The 15730-nt window shown below is 49.9% G+C and overlaps 1 long non-coding RNA gene across 1 annotated transcript; it reads left to right on the forward strand.

The window, feature by feature from the left end:
• The first annotated feature begins 391 nt into the window (after positions 1-391).
• Positions 392-8972, forward strand: LOC144366953 (uncharacterized). Its single transcript, XR_013426172.1, has 2 exons — positions 392-846; positions 6585-8972. It is a non-coding gene; the product is annotated as an uncharacterized LOC144366953 (long non-coding RNA).
• Positions 8973-15730: the final 6758 nt, after the last annotated feature.

The following is a 15730-nucleotide window of genomic DNA, read 5'->3' on the forward strand; positions in this document are numbered from 1 at the left end:
GGAAGTCGCCAGGGGAGACGTTGAAGAGCTGCTCCCAGATGCCCTCTGTTTTAACTGTGAAATAGGAAGTGAGCTATCTGCAGAGGGCCAGGTGGGAATCAAGGACAGGAAAATATTTGAACAAGTGGACGCGGAGGTTCATCCAGGGGTGGGGTTTTGCTCCCGTGTCTCCCGTGGCAGTTCTGAAGGTCAGGGGATTTAGAATAAGGGCAATATATCCTGGGTAGGAGCAAACTCACGAGGGCTGGATCCTAAGCTTTAAGTGTAGGACCATGAGAGAGGGAGATGATGCCAAAATGACCAGGGGATCCTAAATCCAACCCCAAGAGTCCTTGTAAGAGAGGTGGAGGGAGATTCGATATAGACAAAATACACACACACACACACACACACACACACACACACACACACCCATGGGCAGTGTGGAGGGAGAGGCAGATTGGAGTGATTGTTGCAGCCACAAGCTGAGGAATGTGTGAACCACGGGAAGCCGAATGAGGCAAAGAGTGGATTTGCATGTAGAGTCTTCAGAGGGAGGACAGCCCTGGTAACACCTGGATTTCAGTTCAGGAAAACTGATCGTGGACCTTGGACATCTGACCTCCCACCAGTGACAGGACAGATTTCTGTCCTTCTAACAGTCAGTCTGTAGTATTTATTCCAATAGCTACGGAAGACCAATAGAGGCATAGTTGTGATGGATATAAGTCTGGAGCTGCTGCAGAATCTTGTAGCCATGAAGGAATAAGCCCAAGGATACAATTCAACATCCTTGAGGAGACAGATCAGAAAGATAGAAAGATCTATGTGATTATCCAATGATCCTTGAACCTTTCTACTTTCCAGGTAAAATAATACTTGTCTGATTGTTCAGGTTCTCATATTTGGATATTCTGTTACTTACAGCCTAATTGATCATTGATAAAGGCCTGTCTATAGAATAGGAGGATCATGACGGAGAAGCCACTGAGGGGGTGGACCCTCTTGCCAGCCCAGAGAAGAGTACATTATGGTGGGTCCCGAGCAGCTGCCATTCAAGTGGGGAGCCAACGCCCAAGAAAATGGTCCAGGGAAAGGTCGTGGGGAACGGGGCAGTTGTGAATCACGCAAGGGGCTTTTCAGAGGGCCGTAACAGTGCTTGGGAAGAAGGGAGGAGTGGGTGGTGTTCTGAAGAAGGATCCTGTGCACCCGCACAGAGCATTGCTGTGATAAGGCTGTACAGAGTGCAGACGGGGTGGGGAGCAGGGGAGGACTCAGACTTTGGCCGGTGACCAAAGAAAACAGGTCTGGAGTTGCTGGTCCAACAGCCCCAGGGCTGCCGAGAAGCACTCCTCCCCTGCCAGAGCTAAAGTGGTTTTTCAACTTTAATGTTCATAAGGTTCATCTGCAGGGTTTGTTAAGCCTGTTAAACGTTCCCAGGCGCAATCCTGACTGGGTAGATGTCAGTAGGTCTAGAAACCTGTACTTTTAAAGAGCACCCCCAGTGGTTCAGCCCAGGTTGATCTGGGACCACATTTCAAAATACTGCCTACAATAGTGGTTTTCGAGTGTTTCTGACTAACATCTACAGTAAATAATACACGGTATGACCTGAGCCACAAGTATACACCCAAATGCACGTGGGTACGCAGTACCCCGCCCCCCAGGGCCACAAGTAGGTAAAACAATCTGGCTCAATGCGATGGACGTTGATTTTTCGTGCACACAAAGTCCAAGCTGACGTCCCTGGTCAGGTGACTTGGGACTGGCACTCCCAAGTCACCTGACCAGGGACCGGCTGCCACCGGCTGCTTCCGTTTGTGACTCTGAGATCTTGTGGTTTCCAGGCTAGGGTGGTGTCACCCGCCCTGTGTAAGAAAAAGGAGGGGAGGATGGGCTGGGGGTGCAGCTCAGTGGTGGACGCTTGCCCAGCCCACAGGAGGCCCGGGATCCCGTCCCTGGCCCTGCAAAATGATAGATAATAAACAGAAATAAATAGAGCAGAGGAGGCTGCCTGGAAGGCTTGGGTGCCTGTTCTGGATGTGCGCATGTTCACAGGCCACACTCGGTCAGCAGATCCTGACCACAGGGCCAGTGTGAAGGGGCTGAGAAGCTGGGAGAGACACAGATGTTGGTGGTCACCGTGCACTCTCCACCCTGGGTAGGTGCAGATTACGTATCTAAAAGCGAGTGTCAGGAAGTGATCCTACTCCCATGGCACCCAACACCCTGGATGCTTTCCTGTGTTGTTCCATTCTCCTCTGCCTTAGTTTTCCAAATGACAGAAAATGACCATCTGCACAGCTAAATTGGTTTTGAGTTCTACCCAGCCATTCACGGCGTGGAGAGCACCTCCGGGAGGATGCTGTGTCTGTCCGTGGTTCGAGGGACCCTGCTTTCTTGGAGTACGGGTTCAGTACCCCACAGTGAGGCCCAGGCAGAAGCAGGGCCTACCTGGCTGTTGGGATGGTGCCGGAGGAGGGAAGAGGAGAGGAGGGCTTGCTTCCCACAGGGTGCCTCGCAGCTGCAGAGCGCAAAGGGCCTCCTCTTGGTACTTGGAGATCCTAGGACTAAAACTCTCTGCTCAACCAGGAACCTGTTGCTGGAGGCCGAGGACCTCTAAATGAGAGGCTGGGTGTGATCTGTAAAGATGCCCCCCTCTTCACCGTGCAGTTCACTCCGTCCCGCACTTGGATGAGACGCACGAGATTCATCACAGATGCTAACCCCGCTGGGAAACGCCAGTCGCCGTACAAGTCTCCCCAGGGGCTTCCTACCCTTCGTGGCCCAGACGGACTAGATGATTCCTTGGCAAGTGCATGAGTCACTCCACGTCTCCGTCTCTCTACGTTGTATCAAAGAGCGCCAGACACCAAAGAACTCTAGAGAATTTACTGAAAAAACAGAAATTCCCACCTTCCCGCAATCAAGGCACCGCAGGTCGGGCTGGTCAACATGCCCCAGAGGGGCAGGTGCTGGGTCCACCCCGCTGGGGGCAGAGGGCAGAGGGCAGGGCAGCCCCAGGTGGCCGAAGGCCTCTCCTTGCGGGCCTCACCCTGTCAGGAGGGAGCAGCCCCCAGGGCCGCTCACCTGTCCCAGGCCCCTCCTTCCATCTCCTGACACCAGCAGCGGCTGGGTTTGGGAAGCACAAGGTCACACTGCAGCCCCAAGTGGTTTCTGCAACTCTGGGTAGGAAACGGGGGAGGGCAGCAGGAAGGCGCGGCTCCTCCTGCTCTCTGACGTTGGCTTGGGGGAAAGACGGGTAGGAAAAGGTGCAGAGGTGGGAAAAGGAGGGGAGAAGCCTGGGAGAGGGAGCAGGAAGTCAGAGGCGCTCCAGGGCCACTGTCCAGCTCACAGGAAGGCAAAGGAGCAGCTCCTTCCGCCTCCCCCACCTCACACTCCACCCGGAACATGACCAGAGGGTGCAGACCAAGGTCAAACGGCAGGTTCTGACAAGTTTCCTCGTTAATTGAGTTTCACGATCAACGGCAAGAACCAGGGAGAAGGCTAGATGCCATTCAAGAATCAGAGGCTGGGGACTGCCGGTGCTGGCGTGCAGCCCCGGGATGGAGAATGCGAGGGCAGGTGTTGGGGAGTCCGTGAGGCTGCAGTGGCCCGTCCTCACCGGGAGCAACTTGAGCCCGTCTGGGGAGGCGAGGCTGAAGGCCAGCTTTCTATTTTTAATTCCTAGTGTGGAGATAAGAGTTAAATATAAAGCAGATTAAGACTTCCCTAAATCTCCTCCACAAAAGAAAAACTAGAATTAATCCACAGGAGCGCTCTGTGGATAGCTCAATACCATCCTTTTCTAAGAATAAAATTAGAAGCAGAAAACTGTGTCCTTATCCTTTTGACATCCAAGAATTGTCGCCATCAAAGTACTGCAGCCCATGAAATTACTTTCCAGGTTACACTCATTAGGTGGAGCATTTTCACTGGGTAGACCCGTAGTTTCAATGGAAAAGAAAAGAAAAAAAAAATCCCCCACTTCCTGGGACAACTGTTTCCATAAACCAGCCCGTTAAAAGGACGCCAACGCCTGCAGAAGTCATCGCAGAATCACCAACGCAGAACAGAAGCGTTTCCAACACCGATAGGCCCCGTCTTGTTTGGGGGTTTGCCTGTGAGAGTGTGGGTTCAGGTGCAGCCTGCCAACCCTTTAGGCACCAGCCGGAGGGACACTAAGTTATGGTTGTGGTTTTTTTATTTTTTAAATTCTTAACCACATTGTATGATATCACCTTTACGGGGTAGACACTAAACAGGAAGCTAACTTGGCTATCAGAGCTTTTGTCGCTGGACGAGTTAACCAGATCCCACGGCAGCCGCAGAGCAAGATGAAGAACACAGGCTCTGGAGCAGTCAGCCTGAGTTCGAACCCCAGCCCCACCAATGACTCACTGTGTGACCTTGGGCAAGTTGCTTAATCTCTCTGTGCCCGAGTTTCCACTTGTGGAAAGAGAAGATAATAATAGTCCATGCCTCAAGTCAGGATCAATTGAGAAAATGTATGCAAAGCACTAAATCAGTTCTGGCATGACATCGCGAGCGCTCCACAGCAGTTGGTGGTTGCTAGTATTGTGTTTTCGGGGATGTGAGAGAAATGAAGCCGGAACGACTGTGACCCTGGTGTTTGGTGTAAATCTGCTGTGGAATGCCGTCCCGGGGACATCTCAGGCCCGCGCTGCGGAGAGGGAGACCAGTCCGTGTTCTCTGATGCACCTGCACCATCGCTGTGCATCAGGCCTTGTTGAGAGCATTTAGATCATTCCAGCAGGTCAAGGGGCTTTTAGGGACACAGAAGAATTACGGGGCCCACCCCTGTCCATAGCCCACATGAAGATTAGCTGAGGAGACTCCGTGCACCAGGAACTCAGCAAGCGCAGGCCTAACATGGAGCTCTGAGAAGTGACCCCAGCTCTCATGTTTCCAATTAGCTGAGGGCCACGGTTAAGAGAAGACCAAGGGTGGGTGTGAGGTGCTGTCAAAGCAGCACAGAGAGGAGAGGCTGGGCACGATGGCTCAAGTGGAGTTCAACACACCTGCTGGGACTGGGCAGCACAGCGCTGAGTCAGTCTCAAATGCTCTGGGTGTCCGCCGTTTGCTAGGTGCTGCTCTAGGGCCGAGGTCAGCAGAGACAAAAGTCCCCACCCCTGCATGGCTGACGTGCTAGTGGCCAACAGAAATCAACAGAAAAGCCAAGAGCATGCACGTGTGCGTGTGTGTGCACATGTATGTAGAACACCAAGGGGTGTCCCGGGTCATGAAGAAAACCGAAGCGGGGCCAGGGTTGACTGGGGAAGGAGGTGCCATCTGATCACCTGCTGGTGACGAGGTAAGGTGGCACCTACAGGAGAAGTTAGAGAAGGACAGAGAGGAACGGACTGAAGGCATCGTGGGACACTGTGACCTGGGGCCATGTAGACGTCATGGGGATAGGAAGGACAGTCACCCCGTGGTGGCAGAGGGGGTCAGAGGAGGGGCAGGCGCTCACAGGACCACGCAGGCTCTTAGGGTGAATGTTGAGAGCCACCGAGCACTGCATGAGAAGTCCGTGCACTTCACCTGCTGGACAGGGCCAGGGACAAGGGCCTCGTGGTCAGGCGGCACCCGAGCACGTCTCACCTCTCATTCTGCCTCCAAGAACCTCCAGGGCAGCTCCAGCTCACTCTTGGGTGGAACCTGACAAAGTCGGACAGGATCGAGAGCACAGGCCCCGCCCTGGGGAGGGGGCAGGGAGTGTGGGTAGGCCACTCTGCTCGATACTTGGGGACTGCCCCCAGGGCCTTCTGCATAGCTAGTGCCCAAACGGTTACCCTGGGAGGTGTGGGTGTGCTAATGAACTTGGCCGTGGTGGTCTCTGCACACGGTATCAAACACACCACTCACCTCAAAGAGATCGACACAACTCTCATTTTTTTTTAAGGTGCATCACCCTGCAGGACAGAGGCTGTGCACAGTCCGCACCCACGCCCTGCCAGCCAGGTGGGGAGGAGCACCCTCCCGGCCCCAGCCTTGCCCAACCCTGTTTCTTGGGAACTGAGCTCACTCTGAGCTCCCTCCATCAGCTGCCGGGGTTGGGGCATTTGGCTTGGAGCAATGGAGCACACGGAGAAGAGGACAGGTGGCCTCCAGAGGAGAAGCAGGCAGCTGAGGCTAGGCAGGGGCGCTGGGGCCTCTCCTCCAGCAGCATCTAGAAGCCAGCACACCTCCTGCGTCCCATGGACTCATGCATCCTTCCGAGCTCTGCTGTCTTGAATTTCTGGGGGCCAAGAAACCCAACCCACAGGCCTTTATAGAGACACCGCATGAAGCACGATTATGGCTTTGAATAAGAGGTTCCCGCCAACTGTACACACCTTGGACTTTTGGGGGATATTCAGGGGCCTTTTCTAAGAATCACATCTGTGTTTTTATGAGTTGAGTTGGCTGAAATCCTAAAGGGCATCATAGAACATTTTGTAGGAAGTAAATGTAATTCTTTAATGTAAAATCAAAATGCTGGACATTACAAGTTTGCTTGGCTTGCAAATTTGCAAAAGGTAGTCCAACCTCCCCTGTGTCTAACAGGTACTATATCCTTGTTTTCTTTCCTTTTAAATCAGGTGAGACTAGAAGTCAGTATTCCTGACGTGCAGCTCCGCTGGAAGCCCACCAACCGCTACAGCAACTGTTTCACTTCATAAGCAGCGTGTTCTAGGTCTCACGGATATGAACTATCGCTTGAATCTCTCTGCAAATACATTGAGCCCTCAATATGCACTCAGTCCATGCCAAGTGTGCAGAGGTGGACAGCAGGTCCCGGCTTCATGTGGGAACGGACCACACTTCTTTGAACATCTAAAATGGGTTTCTCTTAACCCCAGCAGAGAAATGCTGCCTCTGGCAATGTTGCAAGTATTTTGTTTTCATTAGTTCTCTTTTAAACACTGCATCTCTGTTTTAGCAATCAAATCACTGAGCAGAGCAGGAGAGAAATCAACCACGGAGCACACACAAAAAGAATCTGGTGGCGTCACATCTTCATAAGGCCAAGAGTATAAAATCAGAATCTAAGGTAAAAACCGTGAATAGGCAAAACCAGCTTTGAGGTTTCCTGAGGAGTGCACCACACGCAAAACCAGCACATACCATGTCTGCGAAAATCTAGACCCGGCAGCGTTTGCTCTCCCTTTGGTTGGGCACTAGACTAGACCTCTGGTCGGCATGTAGGGGCAACGTTGTGAATCAAAACAGATCTTCAAAATTCCAGAACTGCATTTGGCACCCGATAAACTGAGTCAGGTTGAGAGAGCAGCAGGATGGTGGGTAGAATTCTAAAACAGCAACTGCCCAGTTTACTTGCTTCTAGTGACTACAGGGGCCCTGCCCTCTTCCACTGAGTCAGACATCCGTTTCACCAAAGGGTGGGCCTAAAAGCAGCCTCAGGCGACGGCCCACCGACTCGCTCATGCAGTGGAGAAGGCAGCCCAGGCTTCCTGGGTGCCCGTGGAGGGTCCAGAATCCCCAGCGGGCAGCAGACCAGAAACAGCACGGGCTGGGTCAAGAGCTGTCTGCTGCAGGTGGACTCAGCCTGGCTTGCCCGCCATCCTAGATGAGATGCCGTCACAATGCCCAGAAGCTGGGAGGAAGCAGTGACATCTCACCTGAGGTCAGCAAAGACCAGAGGAGAGCGCTACAGTGGGCCACCCTGGAGGGGAAAGGCCGAGGGAGGTCGGGGGAGGAACCTGGTAATTGCCCAGTATGTCTCCAAAGAGACATAGAAGTGACATCACTGTGTTGACATGACAATATTTTTTATGTCACCTACCAACCCTGAGAGCTACGATGTTTCATTATAGGAAAACAAAGCTCATGGTGTTGCCAGGCTGATCCCAAACTCCTGGGCTCAAGCGTCCTTCCTATCTCACCGTCCAATGTAGCTGGGACTGCAGGCATGTGTGCTGTGCCTGGCCTGTCCTTCTGGTTTTAGTGACACTGAGTCTTGTGTCATTTGGGTTCTAGGCGTTTCTTACTCTAAAAACTACTCTGGAGCCATGTTGTGTTCTACCTTGTCATCCAATTTCAAATACAGAGCAGATGTTGAGCAAATATCTGTTGATTAAAAGATTAAGAGAGCCAGCTGGCTGCATCGGCACACACCTGTAATCCCAGTGACCCAGGAGGCCGAGGCAGGAGGATTAAAAGTTAGCAGCCAGCCTCAGCAACTTAGCGAGGCCCTGACCAAACTTCAAATAAATAAATAAATAAATAAAAAGGGCTGGGGATGTAGCTCAGGGTTAAAGCACCCCTAGTGCAATCTCTGGTACAAACAATTACAACAACCAAGATTAAAAGCCAGCAGTATCAAGTGGAGAAGGTCCCCTGTGTGTATCTTACTACAAGGCGACATGAGGGTGGGTATCCATACCCTACCAACCCTGAAACTCACAACTGCTGGTCTAAACCGCCCAGCATAACTGTACCCTCACCTGCAGAGATGACAGACTCTGCGTCTCGCGGGCAGAAACAGCACTCGCGCGCCCTCCCAGTGAGGACGAGTTCTCCAAAGCGCTGTTGCTAAGCTACCTTGCCTTTGGCCTCTGCTAAAAGGCTAACGGCAGGGTGGTGCGAGTCTGGTTAGAAAGGTGGAAACAGACTGTCCCTTCACCTTGTGGAGCCCTACAACCTTAGGTGGAGCATGCCCACGGCAGAGCTCGGTGAGACCCAGGAACAGCTGATCTGAGAACAAATCTACAGAAGCTCAATCAGCTTCAGAGCCAGCGTCTCTGAGCCACCTCCATGGAGAAGAGGCAACTTCTGCAGTGACCAGGACATGCCGGTCCAGCTGCTACGGCCTCAGGGCTCAGCTGTCGAGTCTGGTGGCAACCAGTCCAGCCCGATGACTCTGCGAGCAGCGTCTCAGCTTTCTGGTCAGCGAGGCAGCTTCCGGGCCGAAACTCTGGCGAGCCAGTGGTCCAGTGGTCACGGCAGGCGCACGTCCACTTGTAAAAGGAAGAGTCAGTTTGGATGTTTTTTGGCTAGAGATCCCCAATACTAGAGTCATAGCTACCAGCTGGGAATCTCTAAATCATGTTTATTTAGAAATTCGAGAGCCCAAGAGACTTTGGATATTGTCAAGATTTAGGAAAGAATCAGGAGCCCAGAGGTTAAGAGGCTTGTCCAAGTCACACAGCAATTTCTTGGCAAAGCCGGGAGAAAACCCTGATGGCCTAACAGTTGATCTAGGGATCTTTCCACCGAGTTTTGCAAAAACCTATAAGACATGTATCCCTTGTTCACTGTTTCGTCATTGTAGTCCCTGCCCCCAAGTGTCTGAAAGAATGTTTTGGAGGGAAAGCACGTTTTGATGAGGTTTTCATTGGCTGTTGATATACTTTCTATCATTTTGTGACATTTTGCTAAGACCCTTTGCTTTTCTAACTGTAAAGATGTTTCTAAAATTTAGAAATAAAAAAATAGAAGTCCTCCTATATTATGCTCAATTTTTGGAGATATCCATATTAAAGATTTGGTGTGCATTCTTCTGTATCATATTTTATATAAGTGATATAAGAGTTGTTTACGATTTTTTGAGCTTTTGCTAGTTTGAAGCATTCTGTTCCTTCTTGGTTAATGGGAGATGAGCTATTGGGCAGCTGAGGAGTGAGATTCCCACCAGGGATGGTTTGCCAGGTCTTCCTACATCAGCTCTGTTCTCTTCCCCAACACCCATTGTACCCTCACCTCCACCCTTCAAGGTGGAAACATGTTTCTTTTTTATCCCCAAGGATGAGAGTTGAAGCCAGGTCTATTAGCGAGGTTGGGGCAAAGGCTCTGTGCTTGGGAAGGAAGACACAGAGACTCAGCCTTGGGGAGAGGGAGGGGTGCCGCTTTCCAGAAGGTAGCATGTTGTGGATGCTGCTGTCACGTCAAGCCCAGGAACTGGCAGGAGCTCAGCGGTGATGGTCATGTGGCCACCTAGGCAGGCCAGGAACCCAGCTCCCCAAGGGAGTCTCAGCAAAGGTGTCACTGCCAAGACTTGGGCAACACCAACACTGCCAGGGGCATTGCTCCCTCACAGGTGGATTACATGGTCAGGAAGGCCAGCTGACTGAGAACCAGGGGCTTTACCCATTAGCTTGATCATAGAGCACTTCTATGATCCCAAATGGGCAAAAGGCACTCGGAAAAAAATGACAGATTAGTGTGCAATGAGGGGCTGGGGATATGGCTCAAGCAGTAGCGTGCTCGCCTAGCATGCGTAGGGCACTGGGTTTGATCCTCAGCACCACATAAAGATAAAATAGAGATATTGTGTCCACCTAAAGCTAAAAAATAAGTATTTTTTTTAAAAAAGTGTGCAATGACTCTCTTACCCACAAGTATGGAGCAAATCAAACATGTAACACATGCAATTTGTCAGAGTGGGGCACGATTGTGTTTATAGATCAGGGTAGCCAGCAACGCTGACCTGACAGTGTTCTCATTTGCCCACCTTCCTCATGCTAAGTACAAAAATGACTCAAGGAAGATCAAATACTCAAAAGTAAACAAGCAAGCAGACAGCATCTCAATTTTAGGAGAATGTTTGCAGACGTTAAGGATCAGAGAGCCCCTTACATACTTCATAGCAATACAAAAAAACTTGGAACTGACAGAAGAAAAGACGGACATGTGTGATATATAAAAATGTAAAGAAAGTATGGAAAAGTCTAAACTTTTGATGCTAAAATACAAATATTAAATTAGGGGGAAATTGCCATGGATATGTCAGAAAAGGGGTTAACAGCAGTAAAATGCAAATAATGCCTACAAATTAGTAAGAAATAGATAATACACCAAGCATAAGAGCAAACAATGTGAGTAGAAAATTCACAGATGAACAAACCCAAATGATGATTAAACCATAAAAAGAGGCTCTATTTTGCCAGTTGTCAGGGAAATGTAAATTAAAACAACAATGATATATTCCTTCTCACTCATCAGATAGGCAGCTTTGTTGAGGGATGCTCTTGCACAGTGATAATGGAAATTGGAGTAAAACCTGAACACAGACATGTGTCCTACAGATTCCACTGAAAGATGAGTCATCTCCTCATGGCATCAAGGGTAGGGAAAGACTCTTTAAACAATACACAGAAAACCATGAATCATAAAGGATGCTGTTGATAAACTGGCTATAGAGTCATACCTCTGTGTCCCTCGGAGATTGGTTCCCAACCCCCACTCAGGATTGTAAATCTGCAGATGCTCAAGTTCCTCATATAAAGTGGCATAGTGTTTGCAGACTTTAAATAGTCACCAGATTGCTGTAATACCCGATACAATGTAAATGCTATGTAGGTGTTACACTGGATTGTTTAAAGGATGACTACAAGAAAAAGAATGTACACATGTTCTGGACAATTATGCAATTTTTTTTTTCAAAAGTGACCTATTCATGGTCAGCTATCTACGAAGCAGAATCCATGGGGTTGGAGGAGTGACTGCATCAATATTTTCTTCTATATGCCAAAGATACCATAAACACATTTTTTTTAAAGAGTCACAAACTGGAAGAAGGCAGCTGTCACTTGTAAAATGATCAAAAAAATTAATACCCAGAATATTTTTATGTATATGAAATTGCCAATATACAAAAATTTCTGTCCTATAAATATGGCAATTTCATATGACTCAGCTTACACAAAGAATTGTTCCAAATCAAGAAAAAGACAACTAACCCAAACGAAAGAAGTGTACAAAGGATGTGAACTTACAGAGGAGGAAAATCCAATAGCAGATAACTTTTGGAAATAAGCTTAACTTACTAGAAATCTGGAAAATGAAATCCATGATGAGATAGCATTTCATATTTCAAAGCACGGGTAGAAATCTGGGAGAATGGGAATTCTTACGCAGTCTATGGGCACAGAGAGCCAGGAATGTGGCAATACCACACGAAGTGGCCGGTAGCTGGAAAGAACCACAAGGAGGCCCATGCAAGAGGGTCTCGAGAAGCACACACTGTGCTGCACTTCACAGGTAAACACGAGATTCTGGCATCTGTCAAATCAAAGACTTGGGCTGGGACCCAGATCAGCTGGTAGAGTGCTTGCCTCACATGCACAAGGCCCTGGGTTCAATCCCCAACACCACAAAATAAATAAACAAACAAACAAACAAATAAATAAATAAATGACTTGACTCTACATATGTCAGTATGGATGAGTCTTAAAACATAATATTGAATAAAAGACAAATCTTAGGAAGACACCTAGAATATAAACCCAGCCGTGCGTGCACACCTTAAAATCACACAGAACATTAGAGGCCTAGTAAAACGTGGATGGGGTCATAGGTCATCAGTTTAAGACAGGAATTAGAGAGGAAAGAAACGGAGTGGAAAAGGACTAAAGAGGTCTTCAACTGTAATTCTAATCTTACTTTTAAAAAACCGAAGTCAATGTGGCAAAAAGTTAACAATCGCTTAAAAACTCATGTTGCATACTTCTGTATTTCTAAAATTATTCCGTGTTCTTCTCTCCATGTTTGAGATGTTTATAACTTACCAAAAAAAAAAAAAAATCGAAGTTTCAAATGTAAAGAGTGGAGAGCAGCTGTTGCTGTGGCGTTGTCTCTCGAGGTGGGTGGGTGTTGACGCCATGGATGGAGGAGCACTGGTGGAGACCACGGTCCATGCCCACCAAACACCTGAAACTCCTGGGGATTTTGCATCATCTTTCCAGCCTCTTTCCCATCATCCAGGTAAGTGTCACCCCTGCGACTCAGACCTCTGTGGGCACAGCATCTTTCTTTGAAAGCTCAGTCAACTTCCTGAACCCCTGGATGAGCCAGGCAGGGGGTTAGCATCTATGCTGGAAGCATCTATGCTGAACTTCAAGGGCCAGGGGACAAAGCTGGTGACCTGCGCAGGGCACTACTGCCCATTCCAACAATAGGCCCACAGCTAACAGGGGCTAAGCATCTGCCCGCCCGCTGTGCTGCTGCCTCCAGGAACTCAGTTCCTTATGAGCGCAGCTCATGGAGGCTGTTGTTCTCGCAGAGGTTGCACCATTGTTTGAAAGCTTCAATAGCAGCAGTCACAGAGTTCCTTGAAGACGTTCTGCTCTCTGCACTCTTCCTTTGGCCGATATTTTAAGAGCAGCCTCTGTGCTTTGGATGTGTGCACTGCTCATGTCCAGCAGCTGTGGAAAGATCACTCATTCTACACCAGGGCCTTCCTTCCAAAGCCCTGGTCACCCAGGAGTAAAACTCCATCTCTTAGGAGGAAAATGAAAGTGTTGGGTTTTCTCCCTCCCCCTGGTGTCAGGGCTTCTCACCACAGTAGATAGGATCAAAATCTCCCACAGGGGCTGGGGACAAAGGGAGGTGATCTGAGGCTTCCTGCTGAAAGCAGGTCACACCTTCTCCCTCTCCCTTCCTCCTCTGCCTGTCAACACCCCTGCGGGAGGCTCCTCCAGCCAGCAACCGGCAGGCAGACAGATCAACTGCTCCTGATTAAGCAGTGTTTAAAAGTATGCGTTGGCCAATTGAGGACAGAGGAAATGCCCTTTCCTGTGCCGGGAGAAAGCAGGTTGGCCAGCTTTCCCTGCAGGGGCTACCTGAGTTCTGAGGTCTTCTTTACCTGCCAGGTCTGAACATGGTAACCTCCCCAAACGGAGCTCAATTGCTCTCCTTTGAGAGGCACTCCAAAACCTCCACCTACAACTCTGGCCCTGTGGAGGTCGGGAGCCCAGGAACACAGGTCCTGCACACGAGCGTTCACTGAGAGACCGTGACCTTCCTGGTGAGGAAGAGCTGTCTCTGATTTTCATCTTTTACACAAATGCCCTAAAAGACAGCGGTGAAAGTTCTGCTCTGGTCTGGAACGGGGAAGCATGGTCCCCAAAGAACAAGGAATGAACTGTGGTCCCTCCACTCCGTGTGACTATTTGAAGACAGGGGGTCATAAAGGCTAAAAAGTGAGGCCGTATGATGTGATTCGATTAGTAACCTTATAAGAAAGGACAACAGAGAGGGCTGGGGCGAGGAGCCCAGTGCTTGAGCGCTTGCCTAGCAGGCATGAGTTCCATCCCTAGCACGGAAACAGGAAAGAAGAAGAAGAAGGAGGAGGAGGAGGAGAAGGAGGAGGAGGAGGAGGAGGAGGAGGAGGAGTTGGAGGAGGAGGAGGAGGAGGAGAAGGAGAAGAAGAAGGAGGAGGAGGAGGAGGAGGAGGAGGAGGAAGAGGAGGAGGAGGAGGAGGAGGAGGAGGAGAAGAAGGAGGAGGAGGAGAAGAAGGAGAAGAAGAAGAAGAAGAAGAAGAAGAAGAAGAAGAAGAAGAAGAAGAAGAAGAAGAAGAAGAAGAAGAAGAAAAAGAAAAAGAAAGGGGAGGAGGGGGAGGATGAAAGGGAGGAGGAGGGGGAGGGGGAGGGGGAAGAGGAGAATACACAGTCCACATCCCAAAATCTACCGCTTGGGCACAGCGATTATCTTGAGTTGAAGGCACCTGGAAAACAGCAAATGCCAGGAGAGGCCTGCTCTGCAGTTCCCTTATCTGCCCAGAGACAGATGCTCAGGAAGGAACCCGACTGTCCCTGTCCCCTCCCCGGGAATTTCATCAGCCAGGAAGAGGATTCTTATCGAAAGGGTGGAGGCCAGCAGTGGTCCCACCCAGACGGCCTGGTCCCACGATTCCTGACACCCACTCCTCCCCTTTCTGGGCCTACAGCCTCCCTCCCCTCCCCATCGGACAGAGCTGGCCCCAGGTCCCACGAGGTCCTGTGTACCCCTCCTCCCTGAGGTGCTTCCTGCACGGATTGTCAAAAATCAATTAACCAGCACATCCTTTCTCCTGTCAATGTCCCCGTGGTGGGTTTACTCCTGAGGCCTTCAAACCTAGAATCGATCTCCCTAGGAGGGCCAAGAGGTTTGGCTTCGGATCACCTCAGGGCTGGGATGGCAAGGCCCAGGTACCAGGCTTCTTCTTGGAAACCTCAGAGGGTGCGGACAGCAGTGCTGCCCACAGATCTGGCTCTACGGCCCACCTGGGAGCTGTGGAAGGTGACGGTCAGCAGAAGTGGGCAGGAAGCCACAGTCTTCCCGGAGGTCCTCCTCGTGGGTGCAGTGGGCATCTCTGTGTCTTGCCCTCCTCGTGCTTCACCACCACCCACAGCGGTTACAGGCCGGCACTCTGCCATTTTGCCCACCTCGACATAACTGCCCCATAACTGCCAGGAACAATATAGATTCGTGATTTTCTTTATTCAACACATTCTGTGGACTGGAAGGGAAAGGATTCTCTCTAGAAAGTCAGAAGATGACTGCCATCAGTGTCCCTGGAGATCCTGGCGTTCCGTGTTGGGTCAAGGCGAGTAGAATTGGATTTCCGATTGGCCCTTTGGTTCTGACATGTGATTCACCAACTGGGAATGCCTACTGCCCCCTGCTGGTGACAATGGGTCAACACTCCTGACCAACTCAATAGCCCGATAAGGCCTCTTTTAAACATTGCATTGCTTTAAAATGACTTTGAACTTTAAATATTTAACTTTTTAATAATAAAACTGGGCAGTGAAAATATACTAGTTGGTTTCTAATGTTGCCTGTCCTTCTCCATCGAGTACGTCATTACATTGTTAAAATCTAGGACCTTCTATACCAAACAACTGTGGACTCACCTGGGGTACTCAATCTCCTTCTACTTGTGAAGATAGATCAATGTGTGAAATTCCCCGACGATGTTCCCTTGAGAATGGGTCCTGCAAGGGGTCACACGGGAGGCATGTGG

Source organism: Ictidomys tridecemlineatus, chromosome 9 (assembly GCF_052094955.1).
Source record: "Ictidomys tridecemlineatus isolate mIctTri1 chromosome 9, mIctTri1.hap1, whole genome shotgun sequence".
Classification (NCBI taxonomy): Eukaryota; Metazoa; Chordata; class Mammalia; order Rodentia; family Sciuridae; genus Ictidomys; species Ictidomys tridecemlineatus.